Below are 18,124 nucleotides of genomic sequence, written 5' to 3'. Positions count from 1 at the left end.
GGGGAAATACATATTCTGGAGGGGAGTTCAGTATGTGTAGCTTTTTTCCCAGTGATGGACAAAGAATTCTGAAATACCAGAATTTCTCTGCAAAACAGAAATGTTCCATTTCAGCCTGCTCTTCCCCGTTGCTGCTCAGCCTTTCGGGAGATCTTGGCTCCCTTGCTTTCTTTCTCTATGCAATGACAGACTTTTGAAAATACCGGACACTGAAAATGATGGACACCGAAAATACCAAGTGAAATCACTAGGAGTTCCTATTTCACCTCTCAGGTGTGCATGACACCGGTGTGAAAGACAGGCCTGAGAGGCCAGAGGGGACTCAGGGCTGCACTGGGAATACAAGTGCTGAGACTCGGAGAACAGAAGACAAAAGCAGGGAAGCCCTGTTAGCCTCCCCAGTAGCCATCAGCCTTCCCTGTTTCTAGACGAGAGACTCAAGATGGAGTAATCCTCAGATTTGGGCAGGAAAAAATGGGGACACACTGAAACCAGGGGCTGTTTTTGAAAACGAGCAAAGTTTACAAATGGTAAAAGAAAGCCAGAGGGACCCTGGTCCCAGGGATGTGAGGGGTATAGCCCTTGGCAGGACTGTAGGAGGAGGGGGCTGGCCATCACCTTGGGTGGCCTAGGGTTGCTTGAGGCATTACAAAAGAGAGGCCACCTCTGGCATTTGGGGCTTTATTATATGTATGTGAATATTTATCACTCTGAGCAAAACATTATCCACATTTCTTCCTGGCAAGACGCTATCCTTTTCTGAGGCGCAAGAGAGAGGCTTTCAGCTGAGAGGGTTTAATGATAAGCAAGTGCAATTCAAAGGAGAATTGTAAATTGAAGTCTACTCCAAAACACTTCTTAAAACCCTGAGTCATTAGAGGCTGAATCACATTATTCCTGTCAGCAAGATCTCTTCTCTAACATCATCCTCTATTTACTGTACATTACCTCATGGTCCTGGTCAAACTGTGCATCTTTTACACGAACATGAAGAATCCTAGTCATTACGATGAGTTTGACATGATGCGAGCTTTATTTTCTGATGCTAGTTAGAAAACAACAATCCCAATTCAAGGATTTACTTAGGCTCACTGTGCACACAAAAGAAGCTTTTCCTAACAAGCAGGTCAAATAATAAGCCTTGTTTTCTGTTTTTCACATTTCACTTATTTGCTGAAGCTCATGGCTGTCTGTTACAAGGGCAATTCTAAAGTCAAAAGGTTACAGAATAAAGCATCACCCTTAAAAATTCATCATTTATCTGTCGAACAGTGACCTCATGGTGACTCTCTCTCAGCTACAAAGCCATTGATTGCATGGCCCTTCATTCTCCTTCTGTAAATCCTATAAACAAGCCCCTCTGAAATGCCAGAAGAAAATTTAGCATGCAACTCTTGTCACATATTAAAATAATGATGCAATATTAGATTAGATATTAAACTAATTACCACATATTTAGCTCTTTCCAACAGTTCATCATATAAGATTAGGGGATAAATTACCAGAAAAAGACATTATTTGATTAATTTTCAAATGTTTTAAAATTTGCCTGTAAAAATGTATACTTATCTGAGTATATATAACTTTAGGCTTACTAATATGACAGGTATTATGTTAAGGAGATAAGCTCCTCCAATCCAGATATGTCTATGAATTTTAGTTCCTTTAGGCACAGAGCTCTTGATGCTGGAAAGGCACAGGATTAGAAAGTTTAAGCAAGCTGAAAGATAAGGATCAAAATTAAATCAAAAGTTACTTCGGTTCATTTGTTTCAGTGATTAGAGAGACCATATTATTAAAATAGTGAGTCAATTGTTTAGTGCTGCATATGGCACAACTGCTCAAAGGGCAGAATTAACGATGAAAAATTTAGGAATTAGAACGGAATTCTTTGCTGAAAGAAAACACTCAAACTTGCAATCAAACAAGTATATTTACAGTCTGGATGATGACAACCTTCACTGACAAGATATATCTCTTCAGCAGTACTCTTGAGGGACCCGAAAGTCAAGCTAGGCTCTTCTCAGACAGCACCTTCTGCAGAGGAAGTTCTTTAAGCAAACCAGACCTCTACATTACAGAGGTGCAGCCTTATTATCGTTACTGCATCTCCTCTTTTCTCTTTAAACACCTGTTATTTCTGGGGATGATGAATAAGAAGAAGGGTTTGGGAGTGAATTCCAAACCCTGATACAAGTTCATAGGGTATTTGCTAATAATAGCACACAGCTCATAGCCTCACTAGGACAAAGCCTACGTCCCAAGCCAGTTTACAACCACATTGCAGAGACCCTTACTCTAGCCAGCCTCTTAACTAAGAAAGTTATTATTGGAATTGCACCTTTCCCTGATTGCAGTTAAAGTACTCCTGAGGCACCTGGGAGACAAAACTGCTAAGAGTAGTCTTGCTGGTTGGAGCTATTCTATCAATTCAGACAGCAGCTGGCCTCTGGCAATATTTTTTTTTCCTTCAGATTAATTAACATGTCCCCTCAGCCCTCTGGTTACAGGCATGATCATAAAACCTGTGCATGTTAGCAGAAGTTGCATCAGACATTGTCCACCTAGCCAGCTGTGTAGCACTGATTTTCTACCTCTGCACAATCTTTCCTGGTGTTTCTGAGGGGTGGGAGACTTCGGTGCTGAGCATGAGAATGGTCAGGTCTCAAACAACTGGACTGAAAGCCTGTCAAATCTTTCCATTCACCTAAAAATTTGTACCTTCCAGGCTAATTATGCTTTCATAAGAAGGAAAGCTGTCATCCTATACAGAATCAGGTTTTCATTTTCAGAAGTACAGTAACAGCCTCCTATCAACACCAGGTCAAAATTTCACAGGTTACTTCAGGGGAAGCCTCCCTTCTGTTTCTCCCTCTCATTGACAATATACATCTCAGCTTCTGAGGCTGACAGAAAATTTCCTTTAGGAAGTCTCCTTCCTTCAGTAAGGCCTTGCTGGACTGTAGTCTCAATATTCTTCAAGGTTAATTTTTCTTATTACAAAAAACTTATCCCAGTATTACTGAGAAATACTCTTCTTTCAACAAGGTATGAGATCATGATGCAAATGTATAAGCTATGGTGCAATTTTCTGAATACCTTTTAACCATCAGCTTGATAAGATTAAGTTGTTCCAGTAGGAATCCTCACGGATGTGAACAAAGCTTGCTGTGACTAAGGTTTGCAAATAACAAAATTGTTGCATCTTAAAAATGGCTTGTCAGATTTCTACAGAATTGCTTCCCTCTTTCGCTCTCAACACAACTTTAACCACACACTCTCTCTCATACAGTATTAAATCCTCAGAAAAAAATAAATTAAAAACATTAAACCAGCTTTTTTTCATTATTTTAATTTTAAACCATTGCTGATTGAAGCTGATGAGAACCTTGAAAACATAAACTATTTCTGGCAAAGGAGGGACCAGATCTTGGACATAATGATTACATGCATTGCCTCAATAGTATGATGATGTTCAGTATGCCCCTAGCATTATACAACTGCCAATACTTTGTTCTTTAGGTCAAAGTAACATCCTTCCCTTCCTATTACTTTCCTGGGACTTCTGGATGCATTGCTCTGGCTCTTGAAGCAAAAAGAGCAACTGAAATTAGTAGAGAAAACTGCAGAGGAGTACTTAGGTCATGAAATCTGGGTACACGGGTATCATAGCTAGCCTACAGAGATATCTACACCAGTTCTTAGAAAACCTCCTTGAGGCCCTTGATAAATAACAACTGGAGGGTTTGTTAGAGAAGAAGTAGTCATGAAACAAAGCCTGTCTCTTCTACATTAATGAAATGTATGCGCTATTTGCCTGCATTTAAAAAAAAAAAAAACAGAAGACTGAGGGCAACGTAAACCCTATATTTGTGAATAGGTCAATATCAAAGATCATCTGTAGATCAAAACCTGGAAAATGCAAAATGTTCAGATTAGTATGCAAAATAAAACATCAGTGTGGAGAGTGGATTTATATGATTATACTATGAATAATTCATTAGCAGAAGAAATACAATTAGCTTTTAAAAATGATCTAACTACTATGCTCATGTTTAGCAAATCTAACATATAGTAACATCAGGAGGTAAAAGTCCATAATGCAAAAGAAATTAAAACAAATTCCTTTAGGAGTCCAGCTGCCTTATTACCAAGGGGGGAAAGGGCAGTGGATTAGATGGGTTAGATCATGCCCAGAGAGGTTAACTTGCCTGTAGTCAATACCCTTGCATTTGCAGGTGTGCCCTCAATTGACCTTATTAATATGTGCAACCCTTGCTGGAAACCTTATTTCAGAAACATTAAGCTCTGGTTGTTTGAAGTGGCTCTGACTATGGTGAAGCATTCCTTAAACTTGTAGGAGGCTTATTTGGTGGGAGGATGCAGAAGAGCCAAAGTATTTTTCATGAGAGAGACTTTTCTGCACTTCCAGTAGATAGAAATCAGAGGGCTAAATCAGACAGAAGATAATCGATTCTATAGCTGGCATACTAAATCAATACATTACTGGCAACTGTAGCTAGTTTTAGCTGAACCTCTGCTTTCCAGAGCAATCACTCCAAGTCCTGACTTAGTCATTTTCAAGATGAAATTGCATCAAGCTCTTAATCTGTATTGTACTGGTTTGATGTTAGCCAGTCTGACACCCATAGCAATTTCCTGGGAGGCCGACTTCTGGCGACTGATACTACTCAAGAACTGAGCAGAGCAAGTGCAAATGGACAAGAGCTTGCCATGGAGAAGCCTTCTAGTTGGTGTTTTGCTTTTTCCCCATATCCTATTCTGCAGATGGTTTTTGTAAGGCAACGCCGACCGTGCTTATCTACCCTTTGGTATTTTAAAAGTATTGTGTATTTGTAGCAGTTGTTCTTTCAAGAACGAAGAGTGCCACCGCTAAGTGACATTATGAACAAGAAGCCAAAAGCTGATACAACAATTCAAAAGCATACAAATTAAAGTCAATTGTCAAATGGATTTTCCATTCCATTAAAAATGTCAGGATTGAAAAATTTTGACATATGAAAGTTCATATTAAATATTCATATTAAATTAAGTGGGGACAAACCCAAAAAATAATCCAAACGTTGTACAAAATTAAATTCTGAAAATAATTAGTTTGCCCAAAACGTTTAAATCCAAATATGTTGTTGACATTTGGATCCTTCCTTGGATCCTTTTATTTTCTATTTCAAATAGCAGCTGATTTTTAAATAAGGCAAAACTTTTTGTGCATAATATGTCAAAAACAAAGCATTGCTTTGTTATGGTGTTTTGTTTCTTTTCAGTTGTTATTGTTACCATTATATTATTGTTATTTATTCGAATAGCATCATTTATTTTTTATTATTTATTCAAATCATTTGTCATAATGAAATTTGCCAACATAAACTATCTTTAATGAAAACTTTCAACCTACTCTAGCATCACTGTAAATTAACCATTACAGCTCTACTGGCTGGCTTAGGAACAGGTATAACTATTATAACACGACTATTATGTTCTTCTCTTTAAAAATATTCTTGCCATCAGGCGAGTGCCTAACCCCAGATGTACTCATTTAACACAGGTGGTCTCACTGAATAGCAGTGGACTTTTGAGTTTGGCCCTCAAACAGTTTGGATGCTTCTGCACACCCAAGTAAAGGAGAGCCAGGGGACAATACCTGGCACCAAAGGTTGAGTGGCACCGACTGGCTCGCTCCTGAACTCACTAGGGCTGTTTGCCCACCAGAGCAGACTGGCTGTTCCGTCACTACACAGGGCTCGGTCCTCTGCCTCCTGCCCTGTGGGGTGCTTCTCATGCCTATTTCTATTTGGGATTGCGGACACTAGTTCAAAGCATATTAAATAGTGCTGCAGACTACCAGAGTGCTTTAGCACCTTTAGCTCGGAGCTGGGAGGGTGCTTTGCATGCCACATCGTTGTCGTATGGGAGTGTGTAAAAGTCCAAAAGAGGACTGTGTAGGATGGAAGAAGTCAAACTGAGTGCAGAGTGGTCCTTGCTGTCTGTTAGCCGAGATCGCTGGTGTGAGCTACCTCCCAAAGCAAATCCAAACTGTCCCTCAGGCAGAGCTCTGTTGGAGAGGTCCCAGACAGAGCCAGATGTTAACTACGTTCGGCAGTGTCACCAGTCTGGAGGCTAGTGGTTAGGTGCTCCCTGGCCCTCTTTTACTCAGCAGTGTAAGTCCTGTAATCTGGGCAAGGCCCAGGTCTTAGGAAGTGTGACGGTTTAATTAGTGAGAAGAAGTGTCTAAATTTCTTCCTTTTCTCTTAAAGAATAGAGATGAGGGCAGCTGTGTCACTACATGCACATCACACTGTGCCTTTATTCCCCGAATTTGCTTCGTCTGTGTTAGAAAGCTCTGTCAAAAGAAAGGCAGCCAGCACAGTGTTAGTGGCAATATTTGTTTGGCACACAATGTTCACTGTTGTCTATTTGTGTTGATGTTTTTCTTCTCACTCAGCCGTGGGAAGGTGTCTCCACGTTTGCTGCACTTCTGTCCCACACTGAGATTTTGTTGTGTTCAGCGCTGTAAACAGCTCTTTCTGCACCCTTTTCTCAAAGAACAGTGGCATTTCTGAGCCACATTTGCAATAGCTCCATCTTTTTCATCCCAGCAGCTACTCCTTTTCACACCATTTTCAGACTCTGTTGCAAGCATAGATATAGCGCTATTCAGCAATTGCTCATCTGTCCAATTTAAAGAATGCTACATACCAAATGTACCTGATTAAAAAATCCAGTTAAACACCACTAGCAGAATGCCTTTTCTAATTCTTCATCCACTTCAACATGTGTGACCCATAACTGTACACTACGGCTGCAACCTTGCCTTCTGCAGGCACATCCTAAAAATCCGTTGGCGGAAGAAGGAGTTGTAGGTGCCTGTGAACTCACCTGAAATGCATTTTGTTTTAAGATGAATAAGGCGTTATTCATAACAAGTTTTGACTAGAGCGGCTGACGCAGCAGCTTTGGAAGAGTAGCTGAAGACACAGGATGGAGTTATCCTTAAACACTTCATAGTAACTTCAAGACTGGAAGAAGGACGCAAAGTACTATGACCCAGATTTTGAATCTGAAGTACCAATGCAATAAAGACTGCTTGGTAACATAGGTGTAATGAAGAGAAGGCACAGCAAGGGGAATTAAAGCGATTTGATCATAATTCACAATCACCCGCACGAGGAAGAGATTTCTGATAGCAGAAGCTCTTTTATCCGGTAGAAAAAAGATCATCAAGACATGCAGTCACTGGAAGCTGAAGCTAGGTAAACATGGGCTGTAAGTAAGAGGCGTTTTATTTTATTTATTTTATTGCATTGTAACAGATGATTAATCACTAGCAGAGTTTACACAGGGACATTGTGGATTGTTTGGTGAGTCTGTCCTGGCAGTGACTCATATCATGGTCCTTTCCTCTTGACACAATTTTCCACATCTAGGCTCCTGCCTTCAGTGCACTCTGATATGTAAACAATAACTCAACGTTTATCCAGTAACTCTGCTGCACATTTATGAATTTTAATCAACCATTGACACACTTACATGAAGTGAAACAAATGAGCAGAGTTGACAAATGAGATTTTTGCTTAGAAAGGATTTTAGATGCATATTAATATTCAGTTCCTCTCTAGGACTCTTGACATCAACTGTGTTTCGGCACTTCTATGGCCGTCTTGAGCCTACATGATTATTTTCTATAGCCCAAACAGGGAGCCCATTGTGCTAAGCATATAATAAAAAGACAGCTGCTGTTTCTGAGAGCTCACAATCTAAGGCAGAGAGAACAAACGGCTGGTAGATGAGGATAAAGTAAGTTTGAACTACATTCAGCAAGGTAAGAAGCTCTGTTGATATACCAGTTAACTAGCTGTTGGAGCCACACAATTAGAATCTGTTCCAAAGTTGCGGCAGATTTCTGTATATAACGCAGTCCTCACAATTTGGATCAGACTTTTTTAAAAGCTGTGTCTGGTTTGTCGGCTAATGCAATTTTCCCTCTTTTCCCTCTGCCGCCCTGAATCACTCCCTGACCAAGCTCCCCTCAGGTAAAGGTCTTTGTGCCTTTGATTATTTTATGGCATTTGCTGCAGCCCAGTTTTCATCAGAGGTCTTTCCCAGCAGACTAACAGCCCCATGAATGAAATCAGCAGGGAGGCTCTTCATTATCGCAATTCTAGCAGCGAAGTCTCTGTACTTTTATCACTGTACTGGTATCAATTATTCGGAGCCACATTAAATAAATGAAGTCAGTAACATGAATATGTCGTGCCCAATTCATACAGAGGCCCATGAACCCTTTTTAAAAAAAACCCTCTCTTTTATGCCTGCTGCTTCCCTTATGAATTTTTTGTAAGCTCTGACCTTAGACATTTCTCAATCATTGCAAGCATGCTTAGTTCAAGATTGAATACACATCCATTTTATATGGGTTGAGAGGGGCAAAAATCATGAGAAAAGCAGATGGCATTAGAAAAAAATGACTTTTCAAAGAAGGTTCAATGACCTCCATATAGATATGACATGTTAAAGTCACTGACTTCTTTTTAACTCAGCACTTGCGTATATATATTTAGTATTGTATAATGTACTTGTAAGGGCAAAGCCTCTTCAGCATTTGATCTACAATATTTATTGTAGAGTTCTGACTCACCTTCTTTGGGTGTAGCCCAGAGTCACCATAATACCAGTAATGACAATGAAATGGGACTGAATTGGCCAGTGCCCTTTGGTTGTTCGATGGGTCACAGCAGCATACTGACCACAGTTTTCTGCAACTTAAAGACAGTCTTATTTATGTATTGAATCTGCTGAATCGGAATTAGGCTTGGCAAAGCCTGTTCTCCAAAAAAAAAGGAATTAAGAACTCTCTGGGATTTGGAGAGTATTTTTCTAAAACATTTCTAACTAAAATTAATGTATTTTGGGCTTAAGTAATAAAAAAATGTAAACCTCTGAAGCATAGACTGTTAACTTCAGAAACCCTAAAGCCAGTTCATTTTGCTTGTAATTTAACTGACCTGTTTAAACAGAGTAGGAAAAACACAGAACTGTGACGGGAAAGGAAATTTCTTGGACATTGCTTTGCACATATTCAGAATAAAAAAATCCCTAGAACCTTTGAGTTTACTGAGAGTAGAATTACACATAGATGGAAGGAGTAATGGGTAAAAGCTTTGTGGGAGTGTTTGCAAACTCTGAAACTCCAATTCAGCAACATTCGAACATGTTTCAGCCTCTTTTCCGCTAACATTAATCAGAGTGGCTTTTGTTTGAAGGAATGTTGGAGAAAGGGTATTCTAAACTCAAATACTCTTGCAAACACACTTCATTCAAACCTGCCTGAGAAGTGTTTTCTCTGCTTATAAATCAGACAGTCAACCTGGCAGACGAAAGAATGGCATGTTTCTCAGGTGGCCAATTACACACCCAAAATAAGGAAGAGTGAATAGATAGAAAACATAATTAAAATAAATACTGCTTGTAAATAAGCCCGGTCAGAATACAGTCTGATGAAATGATTATGCAGCCTGTGCCCCATGTTACGATTTACATAGATGCTTAGTTCTTATGCACCCTACTTCTGCTGAAATTTACAGGGAAAAATCCTGTCCTATTACAGACAGAGACAAAAGAATTGACCTCGGGATTTTGGAGAGAGTGCATCAATTTAGATCTATGGTTTCACTAGGACTATTAGTGGTGTGCAAATCTGAGCAGGTGTTTGCACCTTTGCAAAACTAAAGCTGACCTCATAAGAAAAACAACAAAACCCCACAGTTTTTGGAAAGTTATCAGAAAAAAAGGAGTGTGGGAGGTGCAGTTCAGATTAGAAATGTGCAGCCAATGACAAGTAAAAACAAAATTAGTTCTTTCTTGTAACCCTCGAGTTTGGGTGTTTTCTTGTTTTATTTCTAACCCATTTCTTAAACATAAAGTGGACTGGGAAACTGATTATTCAGGTATCACCTCTGAAAAAAAACTTGACTGCCAAGTCAGCAACAGGAATAATTTGGAAGTTAGTATCACCTGAGAATTTCCAAACAGACCATACCAGATGTCAGTGTTCTTTGTTCAGGAAGCAGAACTGAAGCACAGAGAGGGTCTTTATCTCAGTCGTATGTTAGTCGTATCAGTATATGATAACCAACTGGAAGAGTTCAAAATAAGAGGCAACAATCCTGTATTCCAGTTTACCATTCTTCTATCTCTGGATCGCACTCTTTCTGTTTTCTGTAATGTAATGTAAATATACAATACTTTCACAATGGGCGTTTCATCATGAGTTAAGCCACTTTTGATAGCATTCATCCTGCAAAGTTGCCCAACCACAATGGAGATATCAGTGCAAGGCTTTTTGGGTTTTTTTTTGACAGTCTCTTTGCATGTGTCGTCCAGTAAGATAAGTGTGGGAGATGTAGCAGTCCTTCATCTAATGTGCATTCCTGGCATCATCACGTTATTTCATGAAGTAAGACTGTCAGGTTTATACCCACAATGACAAGAGAAAATGGTATTGTGCTGCTGTTCGGGGGAGAAAGCAAAAGACAGATGAGTCAAGTACGCAGCTCACTCATCAGAAATTGCAGGTGTCTCTCAGTTTGGATATATTTCCACATATTCCTAAACTGTTCATTATCATTTTACTGTATGATTGCCCTGCAAGTGCTTGTCATCACTGTAGGGGCAACCCTGAAATCAACCTTTCTGAAATCCATGAATTAAAACAAACAATCAGATAAATGCAGTGCTATGTATTAAACATGAAATGACACATCTGACTGTCGGTAAAGGCAAAAAGAATTTCCAAAAGACCTTACTGCAATGCAGACTGCCACCTCCATTTGTTTCTGATTGCTATCACACTGCACAGATGCAATGATTGAGAATGAAACTTGAATTTGGTGCTAGAAGTCCACTGTTACATCAATCACTTGAAATAAAAATGTCATACTTATGATTCTTTGGAAAATGCTGCACTTAACTTCCAAACTGTTGCTTTCAGAAAAGGCTAATTCAGGGTTGGGTACATTAATGTCAATGTCCTATAAAAGTGCCAGCTAAAAAATAATGTCAGCAAAGACATTTTTTAAGCCTGTGTCAGCACAAAAGGGTGCCTCAGTTGTTTCATCTCACAACAGCTGCATGCTTTCATTGACATTTGTTGCCCTTTCTTTGTGCACTCATCCTAACCTCATAGGTTATTTCCTGGCCTCCCTTCCATGACCTATGACCGATGATGACCTTTAGCTAGAGAATGTGACATTTTGTTCTCCTCTGGCTGACATGTGATGCCCTCATTATTCAAAGGTATGTGAAAATAATGACCTGTACTGACCTCTCAGTTTCCTTTCGTTTATTGGTCTACACTAGGTGCTTGTTCAGCAGATTGCTATGACTAGGTGGTGGGGTGTACAATTTCTTTTGAAGAAGGAAGCTCATGAATTGCACCAACATTTTAGCTCTTTGTGTCTGTTGCTCCATTTCAGGAGCGGGAGATGAGGTGGTGCAGCTGGGGGAAGAGGGTTCAGGGTTCACGGTTCAGTTCGGTTCGGGTGCTGGGAGCATCTTTGTAAGGCTGCAGGTATGGACAAAGACTTGTGGTCTTATGGAGTGGCAGTGGAGTCCCAGGCTGGATACCTACCTTAGGGCGTCTCAAATGGATGCCAGTGCATGAGCTACTGATTCAAGTCCTCAGTTCTCAGTCATCTGAAAGAATGGATGACTAAGTAACCTTAGAAATTCCAAACAGGAGTGACTGTAGCTTTCCCATCACCAAGATTTCTAAACCTTCTCCGTTGTGACCACAATGGCAACAGTCACAGTTACAAGAAATACAATATTAGTCTAACATGCTAACAGTGCTTTCTTGGCTAAGTCACTTTTTGCATTTCAAATGGTGGAAGTTTCAGTGTTCTTCAGAAATGCAAGCCTGAACACATGAAATTTTTTTCAAGAAGTAGATTTTATCTCCTGCGAGGTGAGACGTGCCCTCAATGACTATAGTAAATATTTCAAATGCTGAAAGTCTAAAGGAGGAACAAACCACTTCTGTGTGGGAGATTGTGATACCAATTAAGAGTTTATTCAAGGCCTAGCCAGCATGAATATTTAAACCTCCTTTCCTTGAAAAAAGGATGGTTACTTCAGGTCAGGGATGAGGGCATGTATGGAGCAGCATAAGGAACAGATGGCTGTTAAAGACAATTTTTGACTATAAATAGTCCCTATTAAGAATATAGAAATAATCAATTAGGGACTAAGCTCTGCTTCCTGTTGCACAGGAGCAGAGCAGCAGAAGAAAACGTTAACACATATGTCAGTGTGTGTTTCTGGCTGGGAAAGAGATAGCAGGCCCTTTCCCACTGAAAGGTGGGAAGCTGCACTGGGTCTGAAGGTTAAGATGGAAGACTGTCAACAGCTCTTTAGAAAAGGTTTTAGGTACTTGGTATGCAGACCAGGCAATGTATTGAAAATCAGGATTAAGATTTTGACCTTGTCTCAGCACTCTGTGCAAACTAATGCAGAAACTAGGGGAAAAGTCCTAGTAACAGCCTTCGTTGTTAAAGAGAGAGCATTCCCCACCACCTGGAGTCTGTAAAGAACTTTGTGTTGGAACATGTCTGCTAAAGGTGTAAAAGGTATTAATAACTGACGCCCAGACATCAACTTGCAAACTTTGAGGTTTGACCTGGACACCTGGGCCTTCAGGCCAGACATCCATCCTCAGTTGTAACCCAGCTGAAAAAAACATTACATATTCAGGCTGACACTTACGGGACTGCAGTGCGGTGGAAAGGGGACTTTAGGTTTAGATTAGAGATATAAAATCTAGCCTGGCTTTGGGTTGAAATAGAAGAGTTAGTATAATCTGATGAAGAAAACTATTTTACCTATCTTGGTAGAAAATGCTACCTATAGATACTTCTACATAAGCGGCCTAACTATGGATATGACTTAGCAGTCGTGGGTATATGTCTTCACCTAAAAGAAAATTTTTGAGAGTACTGTCCTCTGTCTACCGATATCATCTTTGTCCTGCTTGCACTCAGCTTTGCTGCATCAGTCCCAGCAGCAGGTCTGGGCAGAAGGCTGAAACCCAAGAATGGCAGAAAGAAATGGCATCTATGATACATTACATCTATTCTGTTGCTCATTTCACAAATGCCCCTGGTATTGCATTATAGCTACTGATGGATTAATTGAAGGAAAAATAAGAGTATATAAGTGGGTCCTAGCTGGTGCCAGGCAATCCTCCTGTCCCTGACCTGACAGTGCTCCAAACCCTGTCACTGAACAGGGCTGTTAAATGAATTCTGCCGTTCCCCTTTGGCTGACAGCAATTTTCATATAACTCGCACATGGAATGCTTTTAAAAGGATTCAGCTAAGGAATAGATACACTTTTACGTATGACTCAAGCCCAGATCAGATGTCAGATTGCTTATGACCAATCATATAAATGAACTAACCCACCACGGCAACATAACTCCGGAAGGTCTTGCAGAAACCTTGTGGAAATATATTTATCAAGTGCCCAAAAGATTGTGACACATGAAATCATGAGTTGCTTTTGACTGCTTTGGCCAAGAAAGACAACTTGTTTGTATGGCAAGAACATGCGTTTAAGAGGATAGCACTAAGGTAAATTTTTAAACCAAGAGCATGTTTAGACTTTATTGTCTTTGTTTTTCCCCAGAAGCACAGTCTCAGAAATATTCTGTTTTTCTCCCCCTCTGTCTCATTTGCCTCTCATTGTTCAGGAGCTCATAGGGTTTCACTCCTCCCAAGATCCATAAATCAGATGATTAACTTTCAGTCCAAGACTGTTTTATATGAGCAGAAGAAATCTAATTGGAATACAATCACCCTCCTACTGCTTTTCACAGCTTTCTTTGCATCTCAATGTGATCTGAATTTCAGATATCTCTTTCTGTGAGATATTTATTTTTCCCCATCATGCACTGGACCCAATTGTGCTGCTATCTTTTTCTACCCTTTTAAGCTCTGGCTGTAAATTAACCATTATCCAACTGAAATAAGTTCCTTTAGAGTTCATAAACTGTATTTCAGCGTGATAGCTTCCAGACTAGTTGCACAGGAACAAACTGCCTAATCCCCTGAATATCAGGGGTTAATATCAGTTTCATTTTCCCCTCTCTCAGCATGGGTGCTTAGGGGAGAAGCTCTCTTGTAAGATGGGGTACTGGATGAACTGAAAGAAGAAGGAGTCTGGAAATGCAGAACTCCATTTGCAGGTGCTGGATGAACTCCAGGTTGGGGAATCTTTGCATTACGCTTATGGTTACTTGTTTTGATTTATGCTGATAGAGATTTAGTACAACTGAAAAATCCTGCTGATTATGGACCAATTATTGCCCCGGGATTTACTGGCTTATATTACTCTTTAAGAAAAGAAAGTCAAAACCTTTTCTTATTAACTTAGCATTTAAGGAAACTGGCTGCCCAAGAGTCCTGAATACTAAGATGCTTCCTTTAACCATGCAACCCACAAGCAGCACAAACTTTTCTTTAGTTTCTCCCCTCCTGCACTCCAAGCCTTCCCCAGACCAAACAGGGCATGTCTATGGGAGAAGTTAATACTCATGACTCATGAAATACCCGCATCTCTTCTCAGACGCTGTTGCTGCAGTGATTTGTTTGTGTATGTATGTGCTACAGATATTAGCCTACCTGAGAAAAAATAAACTTTAAATCTAACCAGTTTTACATATTCAGATATCAAATGAAAACAACTTAATTGTTACCACATGACCATGAATGGAGACTGAACACAACAGGCATGATTCCTACGACCCTATGAAACCTGCAAGATGATGCATCTTTCTGTCCACATCCCCAAGCCATTTACACCGAGGACCTGTCAGAGAGTATTGCAGCTTCCGCCTTCCCCTCTCCTCTTCCAACAGACACCAGGGTGCCGTTCAGACCAAGGCAGAAAGGTGAATGCCTGGTTTTCATCCTGATGTAGAGTCCAGACACAGCAAGATTTCTTTACTGAAAGAGTGGTTAAACATTGGAAGAGGCTGCCCAGGGAAGTGGTTGAGTCACCATCCCTGGAAGTATTTAAAAGATGTGTAGATGCGGCGCTTGGGACATGGTTTAGTGGACATGGTGGTGTTGGGTCAACGGTTGGACTTGATGATCTTAGAGGTCTTTTCCAACCTTAATGATTCTGTGATTCTATGATTCTAAGATACCAGCTCCACGTCCCACAGTTTAGACAGAGCCTATCAATCCATTAAGCAACTGAGTGTCATTTAAATAACTACATACCAAGCCCAGCTTTGCTTCTAATATTTTCAGCAGTCCCACCTGCCTCAACAGAGCTACTTGTACAAATATCTTGGGGAATCTGACCTGCCAAGTGTTAGAACAAAACCTTGCAACCAGTTACTTCTGAGTTTGAAGTGTAACATGGACATTGAATTGGATTTCCAATCTAAAGTAAAATTAATGATTAAAATGATTAAGCCATAAAATAAATATATCTCAATTCACAGCTGGTTGTGAATCAGTGACAGGCCAATTAATCAAAAAGAAATAGACATTCTCATTTTCTGGGCCTTCACGTGCATTGTTTTACAGTGGTGGAAATTTTACAGTGGTGGAACTTTTCTCGCTTAGTTTTTCAGCAGTCTGAGGGAAAGGAGGATCTGACTTAGTGTAGCAATTCCACTGACATGATATCACACTTTTTTGGTGCCCGTTTTTGTTCAAAACAGCTTTTTGTCTCTGAATTTTTGGGTAGTTATTTTCCAATATAGCGGAGAATATACAGTGGGGACTAAGATGGTATTTATCTCACCTTACTTTAGGTATCTCTAGTGTAAATGTTTAAATCTGAACCAATCACTAAAGGCTCCCCTTATAATTTTCTTTCATGGGAAATTCATCTGGCCAAACGAAGACTCATGTTTTTCCCACTGCTAAGTGGAGCCAAAGTTGATTAATTCGGAGGTAGATATCTACATTTAATCAGACTAATCCCATCCATGGGTCTGTCTTCAAATCTTTCTTCCCTGCTGACCATAATAGTGCCACGTGACAACGTCCACACTGCTGCTCCACTAGCTGTACTGGAAGAGACTTTTAGTTCAATATTCTCTTGGTTCTTAGTAACTCATTAAATGGGGTTGTCATGGGGATACAGTCTCAGGGTGGCCTCGCTTTCTTTCTCTCATCCACTAATACACAGTGTGCACTGTATAATACTTTATGCAAATAAGTTCCAAGCAGAGTTGCTTTTCATTAGCACAGACAACTCTAGAGGCAAAACCAAACAGAATTTGTCAGTAAGAACTCTGTCATTAAGGAATTTTGTTTGCACCCCTGCAGTGATTCATAGTGCACTCGACTGTTTTCTGCCTACATCTTCCTATCTTTTTTTTGTTCACAAAGTGTAAAAATGTCATTTTCAGTACCTTGTCTCCAATTACAGGTTTTATTGATATCATACCAGAAAGCTGGTTTCAGCTCCTGGCAAACTGGCAGCACAAGAGAAGGATTTCCTGGATGTCATCTTCATTCAAACACTGATAAAGTGCAGCCAAAGCAGGGAAGACAAACAAAACATTTACAGCATTGCTGGAGAAGGAAGGAACTAGACAAGAAACCACAGCCTGGTTGTAATGAAGAAGTGAAACTGGACAACTTTCAGCACTTATGCTTTGTTTTTACAGTGAAAGCATACATACACACATATAACCTGACTTCGCTGAGCATGTCCTGCTTGAACCTGAGGGTAAGTTTATACGATGCAGTATGTAGAGATACCTGAGTTACTGTGGACACCGCATGCTTCTTAGCTGAGCATTATCCCAGAAACATCAGGAGAGCATGCTGATTCACATGTACTTCCCTGGTATCTGAACTAGCCTGGATATCTCTATACTAAACTGCTGCATACCACTGCACACACTGTGACTGTCTCAGGTCCCACTATCTTTGCTGGAACTGAGGTCTGCTTAATAATTCACTGGTTCAAGCACTGACCACCCAGCCAATGTCAACTTAAACAAAGCCACCGGTAAAGCTCCCACGAGGCCCAGGCCCTGTCACATCTGCTGCCTGAAATGGACAAATTTTTAAACTGTGAGCAGCACAAAATCTTTGGTTTAATTTCAACTACTGAAGGAAAGAAAATAACCTGTCATCCATGAAAAATTCAAACACAGCTTTAAAAACATTAGCCACGCAGAAATACTTGTCTTATATAAAGTGTTCCTCAGGAAACAGTGGGAGATCTGTCTGAAATTAGCAAGAATTACAAAACCTCCCACTCTGAAGGTGAAAGGAGAAGCAAGGTTGTAATTACATAAATGACTATGGGGGAAACAGTTGCTCTGTATAGAGTGTGGGATCTAAGCAGTGTTGAACGCTACTTGGAGACAGCTTTCCTGAAGCCAGGGATTTGTTCTTTTTTTTTTTCTTTTTGCCTCTTAAAGCTCCAGTCACTTCCCTGGGAAGATTTCCACCAGGGGGTACACCCCACCTGTACTCTCAAAGCAAGGGATTCAGATGCTCTCTAGACTTAACCTGACTTGGTGGCATCACTCTTTCACTCTCTTTTTACATCCTCACTCTCTTTCACCCTCACTTCATTGGTGTGATTCTTAGTATGGACCTATAGCACCTGCAGAAGAACTGGACTACAGGGCTTATGTATTTTTAGGCTCCACAACTGTATTTACCCAAGGTAAACTAGGATTATAGTCCATTCTTCTGGGACATGTGGCAACAGAAACAAACAGAAATATGACCTTTGAAGGGTTCTAAGCTCCAATTGTATCTTACATCAGTTTGCCTTAATTGACTCAAGAAACACAGAAACACATAAAAATATGGCACTTGCGCACATTATCGATTAAATCTCCTGACCCTCCTGAAGTAATCCTTGAATCTGAATCAACAGCAAGTTAAGGTCTCTTTCTTACACTCGGCTTCCCCTACAGATCAAGCAGTGTCTGTTCCCTTCTCTTTTTCTTCTACCCTCTCTGCTTTTACAACTTGCTTCCATTTTCTCAGCAGTCCCCAAAAAGGGCATCTCTGTTACAAAAGCATTTCCCACTTTTGTCTTCTCTCGCCATTTGCACACATCT

At 40.2% G+C, this 18,124-nt stretch overlaps 1 long non-coding RNA gene across 1 annotated transcript in view; it reads left to right on the top strand.

Moving 5' to 3' along the window:
• The first annotated feature begins 11,209 nt into the window (after positions 1 to 11,209).
• Positions 11,210 to 18,124, top strand: part of LOC103920128 — a 12,698-nt gene continuing 5,783 nt past the window's right edge. The window contains exons 1-2 of the long non-coding RNA XR_663776.1: positions 11,210 to 11,313; positions 16,465 to 16,767. This is a non-coding gene — a long non-coding RNA (uncharacterized LOC103920128). The remainder of the gene's footprint in view (positions 11,314 to 16,464; positions 16,768 to 18,124) is intronic.

This window comes from Pygoscelis adeliae, unplaced genomic scaffold (assembly GCF_000699105.1).
Source record: "Pygoscelis adeliae isolate BGI_AS28 unplaced genomic scaffold, ASM69910v1 Scaffold14, whole genome shotgun sequence".
In the NCBI taxonomy this organism is placed as follows: domain Eukaryota; kingdom Metazoa; phylum Chordata; class Aves; order Sphenisciformes; family Spheniscidae; genus Pygoscelis; species Pygoscelis adeliae.
The sequence above is the reverse complement of the archived record's forward strand: the minus strand, read 5'-3'. Positions and strand labels throughout refer to the sequence as shown.